The sequence below is a fragment of the Erpetoichthys calabaricus genome, chromosome 18 (assembly GCF_900747795.2).
Source record: "Erpetoichthys calabaricus chromosome 18, fErpCal1.3, whole genome shotgun sequence".
In the NCBI taxonomy this organism is placed as follows: Eukaryota; Metazoa; Chordata; class Cladistia; order Polypteriformes; family Polypteridae; genus Erpetoichthys; species Erpetoichthys calabaricus.
The window spans coordinates 49,147,249-49,174,094 of NC_041411.2; the positions used below are offsets into that span (position 1 = coordinate 49,147,249).

The 26,846-nt window shown below is 41.4% G+C and overlaps 1 protein-coding gene across 2 annotated transcripts in view; it reads right to left on the minus strand.

Moving 5' to 3' along the window:
- Positions 1-26,846, minus strand: part of LOC114668772 (N-acetyllactosaminide beta-1,3-N-acetylglucosaminyltransferase 2-like) — a 67,781-nt gene that overhangs the window by 17,042 nt on the left and 23,893 nt on the right. The window contains exon 1 of one of the 2 annotated variants that reach the window (XM_028824703.2): positions 7,847-8,039. The exons of the other annotated variant lie outside the window; for it this stretch is intronic. The gene's annotated coding sequence lies outside the window, so the exon portion shown is untranslated. Of the gene's footprint in view, positions 1-7,846; positions 8,040-26,846 lie in introns of those variants that run through there. 2 annotated transcript variants of the gene reach the window in all.

The following is a 26,846-nucleotide window of genomic DNA, read 5'->3' on the forward strand; positions in this document are numbered from 1 at the left end:
GAAGACCTGAAAACATTCAGTGTCAAGTGTGAAATAATGGAAGAAATTAAGGGGACAAAGCACAAAACCACAAAACTATATACGGTTGCACTTCCAAAACAATACCTCTATTGCTTCCAATGTTCAAAAGAAGAGTACCATAAATATATGTTGGTGATAACACACACACCAGCAGATATTCTTATCAGTTCTAATTAAATATTCAAAGTCGTCAGTCTCAGGTAAATGCTGGCACAATGGGGGAGCCAGGGATGGTCTTGAACATGAAATTGCTGCTCCATTACTGATATGCCTGTCAAAAACTAGGCTATTCTAATTTTTAAAAAGAATTAGTTGCACCGGGATGACATAGAGGTTAGCACAGCTACCTTACAGCTACAGGGAGCTTAGCCTGATTACAGTCAAAGACAGCTATACACGGCTGACATATGTGGTACACATTTTCTTCCACATTAAAAAGATGTACAGGTTATGATGAACTGACCAGGTGAGAGTGAATGTGTGTGTGTGTGTGTGTGAGACTAGCATTCCATATTCCAACTGATACTAAGGTGGCCTTACTGACATTCAAATGACAAAACAATAAACTCATTTGTTCTACTATGTTTCTTTTCCTTCCGGGTCAGCTATAAAAGAAGCCAACAGCCACCAGTCAGGTGGAAGGTGGACGAAGATTGCTGGGGAGGAGTGGAGGAGTAAAGAGATGAGAAAATATGATTGTATTGTGTGCTTTTGTGTTACTGGGACTGAGTTGTGCCTGTGGGAAATGGGGAAGGCATTTCCCACGTAGTGAAGAAAAATAAAAGTTTTTTTTTTTATATATAAATCTGCCTCTACCACCTGTTTGGGTCGAGTTGATTCATACATACATACATACATACAGATAGATACACAGACAGAGAGACAGACACAAATACAGTGGATCAAGAAACTTTTCAGACCCCATCACTATCTACATATATTGTCGTGTTGGTAATTTAATTTTAAATGTGTAAATTTACTATTTTTCTCATCATTCTACACACAACTACTCACAATGACAAAGTGAAAACATGCATTTAAAAAGGTTTACAAATTCTATAAAAATCAAAAACTGTAACCTGTCCTTTATACAAGTATTTAGAACCTTTGCTGTGGCACTTCAAAGAGGAGACCCTGGAGAGGTGGTGATATGCTCTAGAGAGGACAGGAATGAAGGTCAGTAGGAACAAGACAGAATACATGTGTGTGAATGAGAGGGAGGTCAGTGGAATGGTGAGGATGCAGGAGTAGAGCTGGCGAAGGTGGATGAGTTTAAATACTTGGGATCAACAGTACAGAGTAATGGGGATTGTGGAAGAGAAGTTAAAAAGAGAGTGCAGGCAGGGTGGAATGGGTGGAGAAGAGTGTCAGGAGTAATTTGTGACAGACAGATATCAGCAGGAGTGAAAAGGAAGGTCTACAGGATGGTAGTGAGACCAGCTATGTCATATGGGTTGGAAACTGTGGCACTGACCAGAAAGCAGGAGACAGAGCTGGAGGTAGCAGAGTTAAAGATGCTAAGATTTGCATTGAGTGTGATGAGGATGGATAGGATTAGAAAGTTGAACGGTTGGGAGACAAAGTCAGAGAGGTGAGATTGCATTGGTTTGGACATGTGCAGAGGAGAGATGCTGGGTATATTGGGAGAAGGATGTTAAGGATAGAGCTGCCAGGCCAGAAGAAAAGAGGAAGCCCTAAGAGAAGGTTTATGGATGTGGTGAGAGAGGACATGCAGGTGATGGGTGAAACAGAACAATATGCAGAGGACAGAAAGATATGGAAGAAGATGATCCGCTGTGGCGACCCCTAACGGGAGCAGCTGAAAGAAGAAGACGGCGATGCTGTGGCACTTCAAACTGTGCTCGGGTGCATCCTGTTTTGCTTCAATTCTCCTTGAGATGTCTCTAGAACTTGACTGGAGTCCAAATACAGCAAACTGCATTGATTGGACATTTATAAAAGTACACACCTGTATATAGAAGGTCCAACAGTTCACACTGCATGTCAGGTTAAAAACCAAGCCATGAAGTCCAAGGAACTCTCTGTAGTCCACCACAATCAACTTGTTGCGAGGCACAGATCAGGGCAAGAGTGTAAAACCATTTCTAAAGCTCTTAGCGTTCCTAGAAGCACATTGGCTCCAATCATTTTGAAACGTTGGCTTTCCAGCCAAAGTGAGTAACTAAGGAAGAAGGGCCTTTTCCTGGGAGGTGACCAAGAACACAATTGTCACTCTTACAGAGCATCAGTAGTCCTCAGGTAAGATGGAAGAAAATTTCAGCAGCACTCCATCAATCAGGTTGAAATGACAGTCTACTTGGGATTTGCCAAAAGGCATTTAAAAGACTTTAAAAAGGTGTTCTGATCTAATGAGACAAAAATTGAACTCCTTGGGTAGAACTCCAAGCACTATGACCAGGCACTGCTCATCACCTGAGTAATGCCATCCTTACAGTGAACTATCATGCTCTGATGATGCTTTTCAGCAACAAGGTCAGGGAAACTGGACAGAATTGAGGGAAGATGAATTCAACCAAATATAGAGAGGTTCTTGAAGAAAATCTGCTCCAGAGTGCACAAGACCTCAGGCTGGGGCAAAAGGTCACCATTCAGCAAAACAATGACCCAAAGCCTTCAACCAAGACAACACTGAAGTGGCTTCGGAATAAGTCTCCGAGTGTCTTTACGTGGCAGAGCCAAAGCTCAGACTTAAAACATCACACAACATCTGTGGAGACACCTGGAGATGGCAATTTGCATACACCTGCCATGCATTCTAGTGGAGCTTGAGAGAATTTGTAAGGAAGAAAGGGATAGACTGCATAAATACATGTGTGCAAATGTTGCGCAGACTAACTTTTAAAGATTCAAAGATGTAACTGGTGCCAAGGGGACTTCTACAAACTACTGAATTAAGGGGCTGAATACGGACATAAATTACAGATTTCAGTTATCGATTTTTAATAAATTTGCAAACATTTTTGAAAACAACTGTTCAGTTTGTCATAATGGGGTACTAAATGTAGACTGACAAATTTATTCATTTAACATTAAATCTACAACACAATAAAGTGAGCAGTGAAGGGGTCCAGGCACTTTCTGAAGGCACTCTATCCATCTATCATATAGTGCTTTTCATATCTATCTATCTAATTAATTTAGTGCCTTTCATATCTATCTATCTATATACATTCACTATTGGTCAAAAGTTTGGGGTTGAAGGCTGCCACTGAGCAATGCCTTCATTATAAACACCTTTGTATGAAATCTTTGTTTCTTGCCAGTCTGCCACATGAAATAACCATTCTGAAAAAAAAGTAACAATAGACTAACATGCTTTTTGAGAAAGCAGATTCATTTTGGCCATTTTTGAACCCAGAACGGCACTTTAGGAAAGCCAGCACCTTGTAACAGAATAACAGTTTTCAGCAGAGCTAATGCAATTTAAAAAGGTTTCTCTAATAACCAATTAGCATTAACACATGACTAGCAAAAGATAAGCCAAGGAAGTTGACCATTAACACACTAAAGGAATTGATGCTCAAAATATGGCTTTACAGACATGTGTGAATAATAAATTAAAAATCAAGTAGTAGCAACGATTATAAAAAGTAACCATTTCTTGGCTATATTTTTAAACCAATTTCATGGTATCTTGATAGTAAAAGATTTCAATTTCTAGCAAAAACATGAATGTTTCCTGGGTGACATCTAATGTTTAAATGGTAGTGTACACACACAGAACGAGAGACATAGCAATCACCCAAAGTACTGTAAGGGCAACAACCCGACAATAGGTGACCTCAAAACAAAAGCAGACAATGTGGTCTCCAGGAGACACCATGTAAATGTGGTCAGTGTCGATCTAATCTACTTCAGATTCCTTGGTTACTGATAGCTGTTCTGCCAGGACAGAAACAACAGTGCGTAACAACAATTTATGTCTTGTCTAACCCATAATCACACAAGGAATGCCTAAATTGGTTTAAACTGGCCCTGGTTTTTCCAGAAGAGGCAAAGTAAAACTTCACTAATGGGAGCTTACTTTGGCAGAACTGAAACAGCTGACACGCTGTAGTTCCAGGAAGTGTCAGGAAGGGATGAAGAAAGAATGCAGTCAGGAAATCAGGCACATGTCAGAAACCAAGAAAGACAAATCTGAGAGGAACACCCAAAGAACTGGGGAGCGTTAAGTCAAGGAGTGTGAGGTTGTGATAGATAGATAGATGGATAGATACTTTATTAATCCCAAGGGGAAATTCACAATTATTATCAACAGATTCAAGTGTGAAAGCAAAATACAGAAAGGCTGCTGCTTTTAGAAATGTGGATGATTTTCCAGACATAAGGGGAGTCTGAATATCGACTGCCGGTACACACTCGCTAGCAACCCGTGATTACATCTTGACAACATCTTGACATCTTGTGTTCAAAATGACTCTGCAGCAAAATGGCAAACAATAACTTATTATTTTATAGACATTTATGATAACAGTACATGCACAAACCAAGCACATATCACAGTATGAAGCCAAAACAGGCTATTTTACACAACAGTCAGTATGTACAATTTAAATAAGAGATGTCTCCAGAGAAACAGCTCCCTAAAACATTCTTTTTAATGGTGGTACTGGAGAGTGGCAGACTTGTAGCATGTTGGTTGAAATTTCACTGTGCTCTGTATACATGTGACAATACTGATCCTACCATTAGTGCTAGCAGCAGCTCCTGGTCAAACCTTTTATGTTTCGGCTTCTGACAGGTATTTTCTGTCGATCCCTTTCTCTCTTTCAGGCTGTAAGTCACAGATGCTCTGCCAACAATAATTTTATGATCACTGTAACTTGTGCAAATTTCAGTCATACCACTGGGATTGGTGGAGGACAGAAAGAAATGGAAGAGAAGTCCTGTGTGATATTTACTTGACTGTGCTTATATACTGGGTTGTTTAGGGGGAAACAATTGGGAAGAATTTCCGCTGGCCAAATAAATAATGTATATTGTCCTTGAACTTGTGCCTGGCATCAGCCTATGTTAGGTTGGGGGTGCAGGTTGGGGGCCCCATGGTGGCCACAATATATACGTTTTCAGCCAGCATTTCTCCCCCAGCTAGGGTTCAAAGTTTTTTTATGCCAATTTTTTGTGTTAATGTTTCTTTTGTTTATTATGTGCATTATTCTTTGTTTTTTTCTGTGACTATAAAATGCCTTGGTTATGTCCCATGTGTTTTGTGGGTAGTCGTCCAAGCGGCAGGACCACTTGCCAATCACTGCCAGGAACTGTCCTCCACCCAATAAATCCAAAGGGTCACCCAGTGTTCCTGGAGGTTCATTTCAAAAGTGCTAAGGAGTGAAGTGTTTATTGGTGTTTCTGTTGTGCTTATTGTGATTTCCTGGATTTTTGAACCGGTGCTCTGTTTTTGACTTTGCCTTGGGATTTGGCATTGGGACTGTGTTTGCTGTGGATTGCCTTGCCTTCTCACGCAATTCCTTTTGTGCTCTCAGGTGCTACAGCGCATTTCTGTTAAAAAATAAATCTTTTGTAAAGATTATTCAAGGCCCCTTTTTGTTTCTAGTGAGGTTCTCAAGAGAAATCCCCCCCTACAGGACAGTTCTGGAAGTATTTATGGGACTTGTGTGCTTTTGGGACTCCCAATTCACATCTATATACACATACATACACACAGTATATAGGGTTGGGCAAAAGTAGGTTTACAGTTGTTCATATGAAACAAGACAGACATTCAGGTTATGATTGCTACATTCAAAGACATGTTAACAATACTACTTCTAATAAGACAAGAAGACAAATAATTACTAAAAAAATAATACAAGAATAAACTCTGTTTTGTGTAATTATGATTGTAAACATAACTATGCCCACCCTGTATAAACTATATTATATAGGTAACCACCTAATAATTAGATTGCAATTCAAACCTAAAAAATATATATTAACCAATAGGGGGTGCAACTGAGCCCCCAAACCCCAGACACAGTTCAAATAAAGGATTTTTTATCACATACCTAGACAACACAGCCAATAATTACACAATCGCAACACAATCTGAATCTTTTTCTCTCTTTCCACACTCCAGATTAGTGTTGGCTGCTGACTCCCCAAGGTGAGGTGGCGAGCCCCTTTATAAACAAGACCTGGGAATGCCTTTGGTACTCTGCTGCGTCCTATGGGAAGCACTTCTGGGTCACGAGGAAACCAGGGAGGTCCTCCCCTGACTGCGCCCTCTAATGGTACACTGTGACCCCAACAGGGCTGCACTTCTGGACTCTAACTCCCATGCACCCCTCCAAACTGAGATACCCCGAGAGGACCACTGCCACCTATTGTACAGTGGATGGAACTGCCCCTGGCCTCCAGCTTCTAGTCCATCCCTTATATATCCTTCTGACCGAGCAAGAAGTCATTTTCTCGTCCAGTCAGAATGTTCAGTGTCTTCCATGGCACTTTCTTTATACATTGGGAAGGGCAGAAGTAGGTTTACAGTTGGTTGTATAGAAAAAGGCATGCAGGATATGACTATTACAATAGTTTTATTAATTTTATTAAAACAAAAGAATGTCACAAAAAATACAAATGTATAGAATAAACTATGTTTTGCATACTCAACTGTAAATCTACTTTTACCTGTATATATTCCAGAAAGAACCATTATTTATTTAGATCTGAAACAGGGTCCATAAATAGGCATGAATTGATGTTAGCACATTTGTGAAACACCACTTGGTTCCCAATTTTAAAAGGACACAACACCTGTGTTAGGATATAGCAGTATGGATAATGACCGACTGACTGACACCACCACCGCACTCTTAAAAATGAAGGTGCCAGAGTGGTTCTTCAGTGTGATAGGGGGTCCCAAAAGACCCATCCACATGAAGTTTCCAGAAGGAGCCTTTGTTAATTTTAATCTGTCACAGGCTCCATGCAGTAAATAACCATAAATAGGTGCTAACAGATTTGTGAAATACCATTGGTCCACGATCTGAGAAGAATTCTCACTGCATAAAACACAACCTTAGTTCAGGTTTTCTGAATCCATATGTACCCTGCTAGGCAGCCCACCTTCATGTTTTTCAAAGCACAAAGAACCAACTTCGTATGCAGAGAACCGTTCATCACCCAGAATGAAATGGTGCTTGGTCAAGCAATGGAGCTACGAGGAACCATACAACTCAGTAAAGAAACATAAAGTGACATTAAAGTATTTTTAAGAGTGACTATGTGCGGTAAATACCTGGTCGGCGCACTCTTCAAAATAAAGGTGCTAGCGTTGTTCTTTAAGAAAAGGACTCTATCCGCATGAAGGGTCCAGAAATAACCCGGAATGGGTGTGACATGAAACACCACTGGGTTCCTAATTTTAAATGCGCTACTTGCTGCACATAGCCATAGTTCAAATATTTTTGGCAGTGACGGGGATTCGAACCGACAACCTTCTGGATACCAGCACAGATTCTTAGCCTCAGAGCCACCACTCCGCCCTAAACATTGGTCTTGAATTGAGATTTTACACGCCGTGGCTTGGCAGTAAATTAAGCACCGGCGCATCTCGACGCCTTTTAGGACTGAAAAAGTCCAGTTAATTCCTAACCTACTAAATATAACATTTTTTTTTTTTTAAGTAGCGGCGTCCAAATTGAACGAAATCGCCGACCGCCATCAGAAGTCAGCGGTTCTCGGAAGCCCAGCTCGACCACACTTTATTAGGCAGAACCCCATCTCGCGCTTTCGAAACGAACCCCCCAAGAACATGCCCGTTCTCAGTCCCCTCCACGGGTGCCCAATTGATAGTCTGTTTACTCACCCGCTCTCGAAGCTGCCTTGCTGCAGACTGGAATTAACCGGGACTGTTAATTCATTTGGCTGGCATCGGCAACTCCGACACCTAAGTGTGGGCGGGGAGAAGTTCAGTGCGCAACCTGTTCTACCAGGTATGTCGAGTTCCATGGAGCTGTATGGCTTTGGAGGCGACTTTAAACGTCCCTGTGCCCGTAGCGGCACCGCCTGCACAAGACACAGGGTGTAGGTAGGTAAGCAAGTGAATATGAGAATACATTTCGGCTCAAAATATCACAGAGGAAAAGCACTTCCGCGTACTTCCTTTGAATCTTCAGTATTTATTAAAACTTTCATTCATAAAATGGCTTCATTAAACTAACAGCTTTTTTTTTTTTTTTTTTTACCTAAATAACCGTTCTGATGGACCTCGCGCTCGAGCAACGCGATTTATTCGATAAAAGCGAGCTTGCTCGGAGGGTCGTCTTTCATTGCTGGCGATCTCGTTTAACCCGAGGGGCAGTCAACTCCCCCGCATCTCAGGTTCAGGGCTTATCTCGCTACCTGTGCTTATCGTTATATATTTACACGATAAAGAAGAGGGCGTAACTCATAGAAAACGAACAAAATTTAAAGTGACAATCGTATTTCATGGACAAAAAGACACCATAAACACCAACATAAATTGTTGTAGTGCGACGATGTGCAGGCATCCCTGACGCCTGCATGGAGTCTGCCCCAGTTGGCAAGCCCATATGGGCACCAAACGTGTCGGTTGGAATATGACACCCAACAAATTGTGCATCCAAGGATCACATAGAGGTCATTTGGGCTGGTGGTGTGGCGTAGTGATTAAGGTTTTGGATTTCAAAACCCGAGGATGTGAGCTCAAATCCTGTCACTGATAGGTGTGACCATGAGCATGTCACTTCACTTACCTGCCTGTGCTCCAACTGGAAAAAAGCAAAAAGAAATGTAACCATCTCAAATGCTGCAAGTCACCATGGATGAAACTGTTGGCTAAGTAAGTACAGTACATGTAAGTTAATACATCCTTAAGGCAGGCACAGTGGTTAAGATTTTGGACTTCAAAAACTGAAGTTGTAGGTTCAGATCCTGCTGCTGATACTGTGTGATCAGGAGCATATCCTTTCACCTGCCTGTGCTGCAACTGGACAAAACAAAAGAAATGTAACCAACTGTGTCTAAAATGCTGCACAAGTGTTGGCTAAACAAGTAAATGTAAGTGAAAAAATTGTTGAGGAAGGCAGAGTGGCATAGTGATTAAGGATTTGGACTCCGAACCCTGAGGGTATGGGTTCAGGGTATGGGTTCCAAATTCACCTGTCGGTACTCCAACTGGAAAAACAAAAGAAATGGAACCAGTTGTATCATAGATGTTGGGAGTCACCTTGGAGGAAGGCGTCATATAAGTAAATGTAGCACACTGTTACTGATTACCTGATACTGTACAAGCATGACAGTTTGGGGGGTGGGGGGGTGTCCTAGAGGAGTGGGTTGGAAACTGCTGGTCTAGATAATATGTATCCAAGGGTTTAAGTCATTATTTTAAATAATGAAAAATTTTAAGATTTTATGGCTTTGGAGTCTAAACCCTGAAAAGTTGCAAGTTCAAGTCCCTCTAGTGACACTGTGTGACCCTGAGCAAGTCACCTCACCAGCTTGTGCTCCAATTATGAAAAACAAGATAGATGGAACTAAATTTGTCCCCTGGGGGAAATCTGGCTTTTTACAGAAGTTCTTTTACATACATAAATAAATATATATATAACGATTATAAATATGGCGGCACGGTGGCGCAGTGGGTAGCACTGCTGCCTCGCAGTTGGGTGATCTGGGGACCTGGGTTCACTTCCCGGGTCCTCCCTGCGTGGAGTTTGCATGTTCTCCCCGTGTCTGCGTGGGTTTCCTCCGGGCACTCCAGTTTCCTCCCACAGTCCTAAGACATGCAGGTTAGGTGGATTGGCGATTCTAAATTGGCCCTAATGTGTGCTTGGTGTGTTTGTGTGTGTCCTGCGGTGGGTTGGCACCCTGCCCAGGATTGTTTCCTGCCTTGTGCCCTGTGTTGGCTGGGATTGGCTCCAGCAGACTCCCGTGACCCTGTGTTCGGATTCAGCGGGTTGGACAATGGATGGATGGATGGATTATAAATATATAATCGTTTATTTGACAGCATGTAGATCGGGGTAATTACATTCATGGCATTCGTAGTCTGAGTCACAATCTGATTGTATGGGTGGTTACCTGCCAGGTAACACTTGTGGTTGTGGCTTCGCCTCTAACACTGACGTCCGAGGTTCAATGCCCCGAGGGTGGGTGCAGTGAGTGTGTACACCTGATGAGCCCAGAATTAGGGCGAAACACGTGTCACGTACTCTTTGCATTATTTGACAGTAAACTATTTCAACCATATATATATATATATATATATATATATATATATATATATATATATATATATATATATATATATATACACATACACATACATACACACATACTAAAGTCTGAACACATGTCAGAATGTTTAAACAGAAAGAAAGAATGTAATCAATCATTAGATAAAAGGCGTCAGCCAAATCAGCAAATTAAAGTCTTATTATTTAAAATGGTTGCTTCAAGCTTAGGTACATGTTATCTAGACCAGGGATTCCCAGCCCAAACCTCGGGGACTTCCCAACTGTCCCAGCACACCTGTACCAGACAATCAGTAACAGTAACCCACATGGACCCCTAGATGATCCACAGTTTGATGGTGGGACCCATGGCCTTGCTGCCTGGTTTCTCCAGTCAGCTGGTGATTCTAAAATGCCCCAATGCAAATGTGAAGCATCTCTTTCAGGGTGGGTTTCTGCCCAGCCTTGCTCTCAATAGATAAGTGAGCTGGAGAATCTGATTTTGTGCACAGCATGCAGTGTGTCTTTGAAGCGCATTTGTCTTAAAGTATGGGCACCAGCTGGGACCCCAGGAACATAGGGGCACACAATGTCTCTGATAACTATGTATGTTTCTGTTTTTCTAACAAAACAGGTGTCCCAGAGCACTAATTTACCCATGGGCCTATGGTGCTGTTAAGACGGCCCTGAATAGAATATACAAGTTTCCTATTGTATTACGTGTTTAAGAACTCTGCTGTACACATCGTCGAAATTACTATTAGAAAACGCATTCCTTCAGTAGGATGTGCTGCCCTGAGTGAACTGTGACAAAGATTTCCCAAAAATGGGTAGCTCTGGGAGACAAGGCGTCGCGTTGACTCTCAACGTACATGTTGTGCAAGAATCACGTGCTCATCAGTTATCTCGTGTATCAAATTTCATATCCTTCTCGCAGTTTTACAAACCTGCTTTTGCAACTACTGGATTTCAGAAGTGAAGCCCGTCTTAGTAGGATGGGGGCGCAGATTGAAACAACCTGGTGGGATAGCAGGCAGCGATGCGCCCCTGTCCCGCTTATTCACGTGGGCTCAGTTCTGTTTCGCGCTTTCACTTTCGTGTCGGGACTCCCGTGCTTTAAGGAACCTGGCCGGTTTATTCGAAGTAGCCTATCGACACAACGTACAATGCGCCGAGCCCTTAAACGGAAGTGCTGATTAGAAGCTCCAAACGGGCACGACTGCTCTGCGTTCTATCCGAGAATTGACGCGCTGCGTGACTCGTGATGGTGTAATGGAAACCGAACGGCACTAAAGGCAACCGACAGCGACTTTTCATTCATTTTTACTGTAATGAACGCTGGAGCCGCGTTTTGTTCTTCTGAGTGCAAATGTCACTTTTCGCACCCGAAGACTGCCCAGGGTTGGAAGTTCTTTTTTTTCTTCTTTGCACAAGATCTTTGATTTTCTTCCACATACTCTGCATTCCATCTGTAGGTTTTATCTTGACGTACCATACCCTGGAATTGAAATGTTTTGATTTATACCATTATTTTTTACAGTCTTAAATTTTTAAGTACTGAACTCCGCCAAAAATAGTGTAATTAGTGGTTTAACAAAGTATTACGGGTAAGTTGTGGGCGTGTCTATTAGTCTGTTATGTCCAAATGTATTTTTATGAATTATTTTTTTAATGTATATACAATAGTGTGGTTTGATATAGAATGAAGTCTGTTTGTTTATGTATACATACCACATTTTTTCAGTTTGTAAAAATGGATACGGCTTAAACCAATAAATAAATAAATGTTAGTCTGTTACACTACTGGTTGAAGCCCATGTGGAACTCTAGGAGGGGGGTCTGGAGCATGCCTCTTATTCAGTAACCCTGCTGGCCTTAGCGTGGTTTAGTCAGGGCATGGAGGGGGATTTTTGATAAATGGTCCGTGACACACTGCTAATTTTTAAAAAATAATCATGCCCTGCAAAGTGCAGGCTCTAAAGTGGCGCAGGTGAATGTGCGTGATGACATGCGAGTCCCTGTCTTGCACCCTAAAACATGAGGCTGTGTGTCAGTACATTAGCAAAACCAGCTTTTATTCAGCTTGAAACAGGAATTTATTGTAGCGGGATCCACCATTCTCCTATACACAGACACAGTAATCAGGCAGGGTAGTGACCAGGTTAATGGCCAAGTACTACTGTTCCCTGCATTTATCAGGTTCTTTGCATCACCCATTGACGGCAAGTGCTCATAGCGCGACTGTGTCTTTTCGGATTTGTTTTCGCAGTGAACTGCTACAGCGCAAACATGCTTCTCTCCAGAGACGGATGGAGGGGAGCCTGCCCGATTGTAAAGACACATGCAAGTGTGCACATCTGGCAGGTGCCTCATTACTTCCTTGGAGGGAGCAGCGCATGCAGGCCTGTACCCCATCAGAAGGGACAGTTTAAAAGGAGCTTGCAAGGGCAGAAAGAAAGAGAGAGAGACCATGAGCGCACATAGCATCATGGAGAGAGGCAGGACGTGCAACCAGGCAGTGTGGTAGGCCGGTGAAGGAGTGAATAATAGGATCGGCACTCTAGGGTCAACAACAACATTTATATAGCCCAGGCCCCTCTCGGCATTCTACCTAACAAAAATGAAATAGTCCTCTTTGTATTTAAGGTATTCACAGGAGGACTTGATGATGATGGTCATGCAGACTTCTGGCTTTTAATCCATTAATGTTGGAACATCACAGTGCTTTGATCATCCCTGCTGATAAATTGTTGAGGAGTGGGAATGATCAAGATGGCGTACTACCCCCAGGGATCCAATGTACACCAGGGGTGTGAGAAGGAAGATGGGAGGACAATCAACCCCAAGCCATCTGGCCGGTGCCACTTGGAGGCAGCCAAGACTGGGTCAGGTATGAGGATTGCTGCTCCTTATGTCCACTGGCTGAGCAATCAATGGGTGAGCCGGGGAGACAAAAATGGAGTGGTGCTGGGCTGGTCCAACAGAATATGAAGGGCCAGGTGGCTGTTGGCTTTAATCTAATTGTAATGTGGATTTTAAACTCATGGATCATCACTGTTTTTGTGGGTATTTTAAGAAGAGACCAGTGCACTTTTCAACACAGTTTTGATTCAGTTTGTTTAAATAAAAGCACTTATCACTTTGCATCTACTCCTTGGTATCTGTGCCAGTCCTCATTTGCTAGGCTCACCCCTTGGTATGTGTGCCAGTCCTCATTTGCTAGGCTCATCCCTCGGATACGTTATTGGCAGTAGTGGGTTCAACAAGTCCCCCAGAAGGCCAACCCACACCATCATAGGATTTGGGAATGATTCCAGAGAACATGTCGCTCGAGTTATCAAAATGGCATCCCATGGTGTCCATAGAGCACTCAGGACCGAGGGGGGAGATGACCTGAGCACAAGTCCATAGAGTTACCAAAATGGTGCCACACAGTGCACATTGTGGGGCCGGGGGTTTGGGTGGAATTAATGATTCCGAAGCATGTGCTGCTTGAGTCACAAATATGGTGCCAAATGGTGTCCACAGTGCACATTCAGCATTATTAGATTTTAAAGAACCAGGGTTGGAAGATCAACCTCGTTGTTCAGCGTATGCACCCCTAGACCTATCAAAATGGCACCTGTCAGTGTCCATAGTGTGGCCAGGAGTGGGGAGGTGGGTTGAGAATCTGCAGTGTGCACCACTGTTGAGTTACATAAACAGCCCCAGAACTTTCATAAACACCCTACTCCTGTGTCGCCTCACACATTGACCGGCTTTGCTCTGTTATAGTACCATGCTATTCAAAATGAAAGAGCACGTTTCAAAATTTTATTTCAAACAAGCTGTATAAGACAGAAACACATTCCGCACATCACTGGATAAAGGAAAGTTCAAAATTTAAAAGACCGCCTAAAAGTACCAGTGAATACCACACAGCGTGGTTTCTCGTTTATAGTAAAATGTCGACAACACCACAAGAGAAATCATTTTGCATGCTGCACTTTGCAAAGTGTGGGTCCATTGTTCAAGTGGAACATGAATTCCGCCGACAGTTCAACAAACAGCTTCCTCATCATAAGCAAATATACGAGTGGCATAAAAAATTCGTAGAAGAAGGTTACATATGCATAAAAGCACTGGTCATCATATAAGATGGTGCCCTGCCTCATTTCCACTTGGAGGTCCGGCGTTACCTGAACAACACCATTCCAGGATGATGGATTGGAAGAGGTGGACAACAAGATCTTGCTCATCCGTCTATGGCCTCCCAGATCTCCAGACCTTACCCCCTGCGATTTTTATCTATGGGGGTACATTAAAGAAAGAGTTTTTGTTCCACCTATGCCTGCTAATCTTCAAGATTTGGGACATCGAATTGAGGAAGCTGTGAATTCAGTAACTAGGGACCAGTTGGCTCCTGTGTGGCAAGAAATGGTCTACCATTTTGACGTTTGTCACGCTACACATGGTGCTCATGTTGAGTGCATGCAACCTCAAGGACCATAGGACCAAACTTTGAACTTTCCTCTATCCAGTGATGTGCGGAATGTGTTTGTCTTTTACTGTTTGTTTGAAATAAATTTTTGAAATCTGCTCTTTCATTTTGAATAGCCCTGTACCTTATTTATCAAAATTTAATTTTATCTTCAGGAGACATGGTGGTGCAGTGGAAGAAAAACGACTTAGGCGTCACATAGTCATTTAGGGGTAGTATAGATATTGCACATAAAGTGTGTGGAGGTATGCTTCCCATATTATAACATAGCATCTATCTTAGAAGTAGTATAAAAGGGTTAATACATGTCAGAAACCTGTTAAAGTCAAGTGAACAACAAAGAACAAGAAGGTCCTGGGTGATGGTTCAAGAAGTTGGCTGACTATCATGTACCCAGTAAGGCTGTAAGGTTCAAGAATATACTGAAATGAGACTTTTATTTTGGGGTATGTAAGTAAGTTGGATAAAGCTCTCAGCTGTAATGCCTCATGTCTTTAAGCCAATCAGAGTGAATGAATGCAAGCTAGTGAACCAATCAGAGTAAGCATTAATTCAGCAATGTTATGTAAATTCAGTTACCTATAAGTAAGACTCTGTCTTTACTTTGTGACCATTCGGAAAGTATCCCTCTTCATTATGAGAAATAAAAGATGCAATGGACAAGCTTCCTCCTGCCTGGTTCTTTGGGTTGTATGTATGTATGTACATATATTATATATATATTTTTTTTTTTTTAAAGTAATTATTTTTACCACACCTCACAGCTTAGGTCACATCTTTGGCCACAATTACAGATCCAGCATAGTTGGCAGATATTTCCCAAACCATCACAGACAAATTACCATTGCACCATTATAATCCAGTCAAAGCTAGTTCAGTTTCTACTTCATCACTGATTCAATGCGTTTACCGAGTTTAGTGAAATTCCCAAACATTTCCACTGAACTCGAGGTAAAGCATATTCAATGGGGTTCAATCATGACTAGTAGCCATACTAGAAATGTTTTGATATGTGAGAAGTGTCCGGAAGTAATAGGATTTGTTTTTGAGAATTTCCTTTCACATTTTCACTGTGAATCAGTTATGTTCACCACACCACCACAAAATATAGCAACATGAATATTAACTGCATGAAATTGTTAAGATTAATCTACTGATTTTTTTAACCAAGCTTCCATTTTGGAGCCTGGATAAGCGGGAAGGGAAGAAGAAGAATCTGCTGATTTTCTTGATTTGATTTTTCCAGTAATGGGGAGTGATGGGCTAGAATCTGTTCCAATGGCATGTGTGTAAGATTCAGTTTAACCATGTTTCAATGTTGAACCGTCTTAACCCAATTTAGGGCCTGAACTGGTATAAAAGTCTACTACAGATTACACACCCACACAGTGCCAATTTGGACCTGCCAATGAAAATCAGCATACACTATCTTTAGGATGTGGGAGTAAAAGCCAAGACATGGGGAGAACATGCAGGAACCAACCCCAGATGAAACACCAATGTTGTGAAAGATGTCAATTCTAAATATCAAAGCAGGGACGTCTGAGATTTAGACAGCATTTTCTTACATTTTTTTTTTACAATACTTCCTGCTTTTCAAAGCAAAAGTAATTTTAATAACCTCAAGGTCAGTGTGGGTTTTATCATATGAAGAACAGAAGACTCTCAGTAACAGTTTCCCAAAGTTTGGTTCAGGCTTCTGATTTTATTCATTGCTTCATCACATGTTTCACTGCCGTTTCTACCATTAGCCTGAGGATTTCATGTGACTTGGCAGAGCTCTTTTTGCTGTTTTATAGACACTTCCTGAGAACTGGTACTGGCCAACAGCTTCTGTTACCCATTTATGGGTTTACAGAGCGCAGTGAAGCTCTCACTTGCATGTGCTAATCACGACATTCTCCTATGGCACCTTTTTATAGGACCACCACTAAATGGTGAAACAATTCAGGTAGGCAGAAGTACTTTATTTGCGCCAATGGTAAATTTAGCAGAATTCTTTATTAATAATTTTTGCAACCATTGTGAACAGCTGTTAATTGTTCAGAAAAGGAAAAATCTGAAAAATTACTTCATTTTAAAAGAAGTATGTATCTACCCAGAGACCAATAACTAAGGGCTGGGCCACAGAAAGATTTCAATGAGAATAATGAGAATAGATTTGGCCTTGAAGCTACCTTGTTATATTGAGACAAAAGAACAAGGAAATTGTGACATTCCACTTGAGTTATTCTTAGAGAAATCAAAAAATCTTAAAGGGGAGACCCAACACTTTAACTGTGTGGCTTCTTTTGTACTGACTGACTCAGTGAGACATCAGATAGTCTTACATAACGACAAGTTTATCTTTTTTGTTTTTCTAACTCGGGAGCATACACTTCTGTGGATTTGGCTATGTTTTCATTTGTGGCTGTGCCCTCCTCAGCTTGGTAGCTCACATGCACTACTGTGAAAAAAGAGCAAAGAAACACGCTTGGATTGTCCCAATTGTGACACCAGGCTGTGTTGGTGACCATCTAATATTTCAAAGCTGACCTTGTCAGTTAGTTTTAGAGCTTTGTTCACACTTTTCTTAACCTTCTTGGCATTAACCCCCAGTCATGCAATTCTTGGAATCCTATGTAAAAATGGTAAACCATGAGCGTTAAGCCCAAATAACGCTCAGGAATATATTCTGCTGACATGTAGTGGATAAAATAACATACTGCAAAAAACCATGAATATAATCATTGTTGTGATGTAAGATTTTGCATATAACTTGATAAATATTTTGTTATGTCTTTATTTGTAATTTAGGCAAAGCAATGTTACATTAGTGAGAAGCATTCATGTTTACCCCCCTTTAACGACTTAGTCTCTTTGAATTTTACGACAGAGTTGGGGGCGGATGTGCCTTAAACCAGTTTGGCGAGTGTTTCTCTGCTAGAGTCTTTCAACCCCTGCAAGATAGCCATCTTAATATATAATTTGCTTGCCTCCTCACTCACTCACTCACTCGCTCGCTCACGTCCATCCGAAGCCAAATGTGCAGTCGCCTTCTGCGCACGTCTGAAGCCGAATGCGCAGTCGCCTTCTGCGCAGCTGCCCGAAAAGCTTTACGAGACTGACATCCAACCCCAACATCGCGGCAGGCGGCGGATTTATGTCCGCAAACATTCAAAGAGAAAGGCGACTTCAATTAAAGCTCTAGAGGCTTGAAAGGCAATTTCGACTACAGCTCGAGGCCTAATTACGCATTCTGATTCAATTACGCATTCATTCAATACACCTATATATCAGGTTTGTGGTGCTTATACTTATTACTATTCCATATTGTACTGGAACATTCATCATTCAATATTATACTATAGGCCTGGAAAATTCATCAACTAAAATTCATCAACTAACAGTACAAGCCTGTACAGTAATGAGAAAAGCGGACTACAATCATTACAAAACAACTTCTTTGTTACTTATCATTTGTTCTTCATACACTGCTGACACAAACTCGTGTCCGTTTCATCTTATGTTGTCGAAATGGGTTCTTTGTCTAGTAAAGACATATGGTCTTGGGGGGTGGCAGGTTTTAAGATGTTGTATTCCCCCATTGGTCTGAATTATGGCTGTTTGGAATTGGCTTGGATCAGAAGCTTTTAAGTACCATGACGTCCTATTGGCTCTAGGGGTTGGACAGAGAATCTATAAATCTGCTTGTTCAACCACATTCTCTCTCTCTCTTACTAACCTCTGATGATGAAGTATCTCTCTTACTAACAACTGATGAAGACCATCACACCATGAACTGAAAGGACAACACAATGGAGAGCACAGCTCGGCAGCCACGTTGAACAGACATGTGGCTGAAAGCTGACCACAAATGAACTAGAGACATTTTTAAGTAACTAAAAAGTCTGTGCGCCGCCTGAAATTACACATCACCATTTAATCAGGTTGTATGGTTGCCAATATTTAAATGTACTTTGCATATTGTTATTATTTATGAATATTATCAAAAATACATTGTTTAAGTTGTAACTTAACTTTTTCTTGTCTTTTACTACACCTAATTGCCTGAGCTTATAGATGTAGGAGTTAAGGTGGGGATAAGTTATATACTATAATACTTTATAAACAGTGGTAAGTCTGTGCTATCTGAGGCATTCTGACAAAGGCTACATATTAATAATACAATAAGGGAAAGTAGAGCAATACATTACTCTACCAAGACAAAATCATCAATATTCAAGAGTGGGACAGAGCTTTCAATTAAAACACACAATTAGTGGAAACGAAAAGCTGGAAAGTCAGTTTTAGAACAAACAGAAAATGAACCACTAGTTAATTCAAGAAATAGTGAGGACAATTTGAACTGGTAATCAGACGTTGACAAAGAAACTGAAACAGACAGCACTGTACAACAGAGTCACCACGATATGCCTAGCGATTAAGGGTGCATGAAGGTTCACCAGGGTGGAAGTAGGTGTGTGGCAAAAAGGCGAAATGATTGTGATGAAGTAGAAGGCCAAGAAAGATGTTCGCTGCCTAAGTACTGTTCACAATGCAGCAACTCTTAATGTTTGTATGAGAGAAATGTGGAAGTCACTAAGGCTTGTGCTGTGGTAGCCTACAATAACACAAAGAGTGCGTCGATCATTCAGATTAGGCACCGACATTCTACCCTCTCATAAGCAAACAACAGAAAAAATATTTGAAGGAAACTGCACAATGAAACACGTTTGTACTGTCTCTATTACAACGTCAAACTGTGCATTGGTGACTGTCTAAAAACATGTCACACAAAGGATGTGCACAAAATCTGCATCAGTACAGCAGTGGACACTAGATATATCTTTCCTTCTGTATTTATGTTGACGTTTTGGTATTTACAGTACATGTTTCTGTTAAACGTAACATTTTTTTTCTTGCTGAAAAAAAAAAAAAAAAGCAAAATTTTTCAGTTGATTTTCCGGGGGTAAATAGAACACCAAGGAGGTTACGCAGTGTGGCCAAGTAGCAAAGATGTTACATCAATCCTCTCCAGTGGGTTACTGTCTGAACCTGAGCAATTCAGTTCACCTGCCAGTGCTTCAACTTTATAACTAAATGATAGATCTAGACTGTGGATCTCCTTTTACAGGGGGTCTACCAAATATATAGATATACTGTAAAAGGCATTGTATAATAGATACATATGAAAGGCACTATATAACAGACAGACAGTGTGGCATAGGGCCGGGGCCCTTGCCCGGCTGGGACACCTCTATGCTGGGCGAGGGAGTGTATCCAGAGCATTATATCCCCTGGAGCGCTGGGTGGCAGCCCCCCTGGGTTGCAGCAGTGCCTTGAACTACCGCAGGATTCCATGGGAGCTGGAGTTTGGTGCAGCCCTGTTGGATTTTGTTGGCACCACCAGGGGGTGCTGCAGCTACTGCTGAGCCGTTGTAGTGCTGCCAGAATAAGGTCAACGAGCACCTGGAGCACTTCCGGGTGCCTTATAAAAGGAGCGAGCAGCTACTACTCAGGGAGTCAGAGTCACGAGGAAGACAATGAAGCTTGCCAGGAGGAGTGGAGGCGGACAGAGAAAGAAAAGAAACTGTTTGGTGCTTGTGTTGGAACTGTGCTGTACACCTTCCCCTGTTTCCCACGGGAAAAGGAAAATAAAAAAAAAAAGCCCTGAACTTGTGTCCCACATCTGTCTGTGTCAGGTTTGTGGTCCACAATAGATAGACAGACAGACAGATAGATAGATGATAGAACAAAACAGATTAGTAAAAGGTACAGGTCACAATAGTACCATTACACAGCCAATATGTGTGCATCAGCCCAATGCTTCAGGCTTCATTCTTCTGTGACAATGGGTGTAGCAGCGAAGGAGGGTTGAACACTCCCTGAAATATATTTTATGTCAGTTCTAACTGATTGATCACAGACAGAATTAAGATTTATTTTCTCACCTACTCAACAAAATTACTTCTTAGCTTTGACCCTGTCTACATCTACTAAATGTTTATTTACAAAAGAAATATGTCTTCTGTGTTAAGGTGGAACAATGCAAGAAACTCGCTACTCTACTGAATTTAACATCACTGTCCTTCTATCTTGTTTCAAGATGCACACAGTGGCAAGGGGAAAGCTGCAGCAAATAAAACAAGTATAGATTTGTCTTAAAATGATCCAAGTTTTCAAATTGTTTGAATTTGAGGCTAGTAATGCCTTGGTCTTTGGGCTACAGAAATGACAAAGCAGCACTTGATAAACTCCAGAGAAGAGCAAAAGGGCCGATTCCAGGACTGCACGGGATGAGTTATGGATGAATGTTTATAAGGAGATGAACTTTTTGAAGTGTTTAAAATTTTGAAATGAATTAGTACAGTGGATCCAAGCTTTTACTTTAAAATGAGTTTGAAACTTTTTAAGGGTAAATTTTGCACAAATATTAGTAAGTTTGTCTTCACACGGAGATTCATAGACACATAAGTAAAATACATACTATAAATTAGCACGCAGTAGTGAGAAGTTTAGGACTATATGGACCTTCAAAACTTGACTTGAAGTTATTATGGAGAAATTAGGTGGATAGGATTAACAGGATTTGTTAGGCTGAATAGTCTCTTCACATCAAAGTTCTTATGATAAAAACAGTTCATCCACATACCTTGAGAAATAGCCTTTGTGTCACCAAGGATGGTGAAGGTTTACGCAAAGATTTAACAACTCAATTCAGAGTTACAGAACTGCACTGGACTTCAAAGCACTGGAACGGTTGGCCGGAGAGGTTAAGGCACTGAGCTGTAAAGCACAAGGCTACTGATTCACACCCCATTTCGGAATTACTGTGTGATCGCAGAATCTGCCAGAGCCCCCGTTTCAAAGTATAGCTTTTGTTGATTGTTATTGCAAAACCAAATTTTACAGGAAACTATATTCTTTTCAACACAAACTGGTAATTAGTAGGGTTAATGGAAATTGTGGGCATAAATATCATTTCATCATGTAGAAGACCCTGTAAAAATAGTAACATCTTCATTCCATGGGAGAAGAGGCTTTCCAGCTGCTCCCAATCCAGGTTTGCACCACTTCCTTAATCTCATCATCATAGGTAAACCTGCGACCCTGTAGAGCCTCTCTCTTTAAGTGGGCTGAAGATATGATAGTCGTATAGATGCTGGATTAGGGCTGTAAGGGGGATGTGGAAGATGTTCAAACTGCAGCTGTCGGTTACACTTGTTCTTCCCGCTTTAAACCTTTCATAAACTTTTCATTGAGTCGTGCTGTTTTCACTTACTGAGCCAACACTCTTTGGTTTCACTCCCTCTGTGTCACTATGGCATGTTGGTTCAACAGTGGTGCAATCCCGCAGTGGAGTGTCCATGTTCATTGGAGCGTGGCTTCACCTAGACTAATGGCAGAGTGCTGTCCTGTACGTGTTTGAACCCCCTATAAGCCATCATGAATGTGTTGTACGGCATCAACTTCTATCCACCGCAGTCACCACATAATTTTCAAATTGCTTTTACTTTTTGATTTACGCAAACCCTCAAAAGTAGGCCTTCACAACTGAACCAGCTTTGGAGGAATTCGGAGCTCCACACCTCTTTTTTCTTTCATTTTTGCATCTATTTTTATCGCGTGTATGTTTTCTATCCCTTTTCTGTCCTTTGGACGATTTGATTAAATGGGGTGTCCTTTGGGACCTCAACACTTGTTTCTCTTTTTGTTTTCAAATTCTTTACAATATTTCGAAACATTATGAAAGCTCCTGAAATTAGACTAAGCCTATTTTATAAATGGACAGACAATTCTGCACGTGCCCAAGCTTATGTCTCTCTCAATTCCTCGTCAACCCTGTGACATCGTCATCAGAGCCAGATCTGAGAATATTGTGGCATCTTGGTGAAGTTTTCTGTAATAAAACTAAAGGTTGTCATAAATGGCAAGATTTCAAATGTCTATATGCAAGGCTGACCTCTCAAAAACAGATGAACTCCGTGTGAATCGGCAGAGGGTAGCCTGCTGCCCTGTATACACCGAGAATGCACAAGTATTGCAAGTGGTCTGCTCTCTGCTTTCCAAAAGGACATGGGAGGCGAGGCTACAGGTGGCTTGGTCTTAAACCACAACCCAGTGCTCGAGGCAAGGCAGTTCAGTGCTCACTAAACAGTGGCCTTCTTCTTGACATAATGCAAATTTAGTTTGGCATTTCTCTGGTTGTTCCTGGAAATTCAGGCTGATGAACATGGATGGGAAATGATTTCAAGCTCTGCATAAAAATTAAATTAAGTCGCAAACCCACAATTAGCTTTGCTAATGGCGTACTACTGAGGTAATTAGCAGAGAATCTGAAGACAACTAAGGCAGTAATCAGGAAGAACCAGACTGGTTTAGCTTTCGGACAGAAATGTGGAACTAATAAATGCTGGAAATGTTTGAAAAGAAAACTGCACAAATAAAAGAATGAAGCAGGAAGTAAGCAGAACAGCCCCAAGGTCACAAGCATGACTTAAAAATAAATAAATAAATAAAACAGTCGTTGAGGGAAATTTGGATTCAACGGTCGACAGCTATGACCCCTGAATCGGATTCAGTGGGCTGGAAAAAGGTGCAGATGTGTAAAAAAGGAAGTATGGCCCATGAAATGTCTTTTTTTTCCTGTTTTACCAAATGTGGTCATAACAAGATTCGATCTTAGATAACAAAAATCATGACACTTTTATATTTTGTAGTCTACTGCACGATTTAAATAAACATAAAGGCAAATTTCACATGTGGAAAAAAATAAATCTCCCTTTACATTTATCACTACGTTAAAAGACTCTGAATACAATTAGGTGCACCAGACCAGATTAGAACTAGAGAGGATCTGATCGATACCTGTCTCATTTAAACCTCAGACATTTACATTGGTTTGCTCTCTGTTATTGAAGTATGTATTATCACCAAGTGAAGATCAGAAGATCATTTATGAGGCCTTAAAAAAGCAGATTTTAGACTTTGAGTCTGAGAAGGGATTTAAAAAGATCTCCTAAATATTTGAATTACCCGGAAGATCATCTACAAGTGGAGAAGTTTTCAAACACTTGCCAACTTGTCTAGGCCAGGCCACCCCAGCAAGTTCAGCACGACAGCAGAACACAGGATGCTGAAAAAGGTCACTGAGAACCTCAGAATGTCATAAAGGGACCTACAGGTAGCGCTTACCACTGTTGACATCAAAGTGCACAAGTCTACCATTAGAAAGATGCCACACACATTAGCTCTAAACGGGAGGTGAGCCAGGAGCAGGTTCTGAAGCCTGTGACTCTGTGAAGGGATTTAAAAAAATCTCCAAACAATTCAGATTGTCCGCAAGATCATCTACAAGTCTAAAACATTTCAAGCAACAGGCATCCCTGGAAAATTCAGCCCAAGAACAGAACACAAGATGTTGAAAGAAGTCACTAAGAACCCCAGAATTTCATCACGGGACCTACAGGTACTGTAGCTCTTGCCACTGTAAACATAAAAGAACAAAAGTTCATCCATGAACACCTAGGCAAAAGACCAGGACTTCTGCTCCAATGTGTTTTGGAGGTTGAGGCAACAATAGAATTATTTGGTCACAATACCAGAAGACATGTTTGGTGAAAACCAAAGACAGAATTTGACCAAGAAAAGCGGATACCAACTGTAAAGTATGATGGTAGAGATGTCATGGTTTGGCTCTGTTTGGTAGCATTAGGACCTGGGCAAGTCATCTCAGAGTCCACTATGAATTGTTCATTGTACCAGGAGGGTGCGTGATGATAATGTGAGACCATCTATCAGAAGATTGAAGCTCAACCAAATGTAGATCCTGCAACACAACACAACCCTAAACATACCAGTACATCTTTGAAGGAATGGCTGAAAAGAAAGAAATAAAGGGTTCAGGAATGGCCAAGTCAAAGCCTGGATTTGAATCCCATCGTGATGCTGTGGGGAGATTGAAAACAGGCTGTGCATGCAAGACACACCCAAACATCACAGAGGTGAAAGAAGTTTGAATGGAAGATTGAGTGAGAAAAACATTCTTCCAGTTGATGTCAGAGATGGCTTGACAGTTATAGGAAGTGCCTACTTGAGGGTGCAGTACCTGCCATTACATCCAAAGCTGGACTTACTTTTTCCACATAGGGAAATGGCACATCTGTTCATTTTTCATTGAATAAATAATTGCAAAGTCAAATTTTCATTTTTCCCCAATTACATCACCTTAAACAAAAGATACTGTTTACATTGTTGCCACTAGCGGGGGTACCAAAGCCCCAAATTCCTGACACAAATTGCTACAAACACAGTCCCAGGTTAGAATAAAATCCTTTATTTAACAAATACCTTATTACAAAGCTGTAGAAAAAAAACAATGATTCATTTTTATTCCCTTCTCTTCCTTTCCTTAACTTCTCCCAGATGAGCTTTGCCTAACCACTCTCCTGACTCCAGGGTGGAGAACTTTCTTTTAACACCTGACCCAGGAGTACTTCCAGCGCTCAACCAATCGCCTCCAGAAACAACTTCCGGGCTGGTCAGGACCACACCTGATTTTTGTGCAAGGATATCCAACAGGTCTCCATGGTGGCGCTTACAAAACCCGGCAGGGCAGCCCCTTGGGACTACAACTTCCATGCTGCACTGCTGGTATCCATAGCGGGGCTTGCCAGATGGGATGCTTCTAGCCAGTGTACATGCTCTGCTAATAGCAGGCAGTCACCCACTGTCCTTGTCCCTCCAGCCTCTCAGGCCCAGGCAGGGTGTACCTCCGTGGCTGCTGGGATGCCAGCCCCAGGGTAATTACTGCTGCGACATCCTGGCACAGAAAGGGAATATCGGAAGCCCCCTTGCTGACCTTCCATTATAATGGCCTGATAGCCAGACAAGCAAGCATGGTCCATCCTGATCTGGACGCCAGTTCATCCCTGATAAAATGATTCGAAGTTGTAAAAGTAAAAATGGAGTGTACTTACTTTTTCACACAACTGTATGTTTTGTTCATTTTAGAGAGGTAAACCCTAATGTAAAACTGGGGTTCAAGGACTTGTTTTGGTAAAGCTAACATGTTTGTCATAACAAAGTGCATCTCACAAGCATTTCTTAGCCTCCTTATACAGAACGAACTCCTTGGAAATCAAACCCTCATTATTACTGGAAATGTTTCCTGTTTACGTGGCACCAAAAACACTTTCAGGTGGGTCACTAAAATCAAAAGATTGGCCTTGTTTTACTTTGCAGTGCTTTTAATCTAAGAAATTGAAACATGGTCAGAGCCTGATGCCGGACATGCAGTCATTCCTTCCCTTCCTCTGCTATTCAGCCAACACTTTATTATAGACCATCCAGGCAGTAACCACTAGTAAAGCAATCAGAGGATTTCCTGACAGACCTCCATATAGAATGAATAGGCATCTTTGTGTTATTTTTAATCTTTGCCATCTCTACATGTCTTTGAAATTAAAATGGAAGTGATGAACGTGCTAGCGTGCAGGAAAGGAATGAGGATGTTAGTAATGGTGTGAGCAGAGTGACAGGACACAAAAAATTAACTGACAGAATATGTGGAGGGTGGCACAATGGTTATTGTTGAGCTCTGATCCCTTAGTGCACCTTGAGGGCCGCAGTGGCTACAGGTTTTCATTCGAACCCTTTTCCTAATCAGTGCCCAGTTTTCACTGCTAATTAACTCCTTTTCCCTTCATTTCAATAGCCTGTTTTTAAGGAGTCAGTCCTCTGAATTGATTCCTTTCTTCATTAAAATGTAGAGAAAAGCCAAGCAAAATGACACCTTTTATTGGCTAACTAAAAAGATTACAATATGCAAGCTTTCGAGGCAACTCAGGCCCCTTCTTCAGGCAAGATGTAATCAAATTATTAATTCATTAAAATGCCAGCCAAACAGAAATGAGATGTGAAAACAACCCAACAGATGACCAGCTAAACTGGAATTTCAAACTCCAACCAATTCCACTCCGAACAGTCTCTTAATGAGAAGCCGATTCTTACTGTTAATTAAGCCCGTTATTTAATTCAATGGCTTGTTGCTGCTCTCATTCTGCCACAGCAGACATTTCCAAATCTGTTGATTTTTCTGTTTTTTTCTAAGAACAATTGTCAAAATGTTTTGGTGACCTGAGAGATCA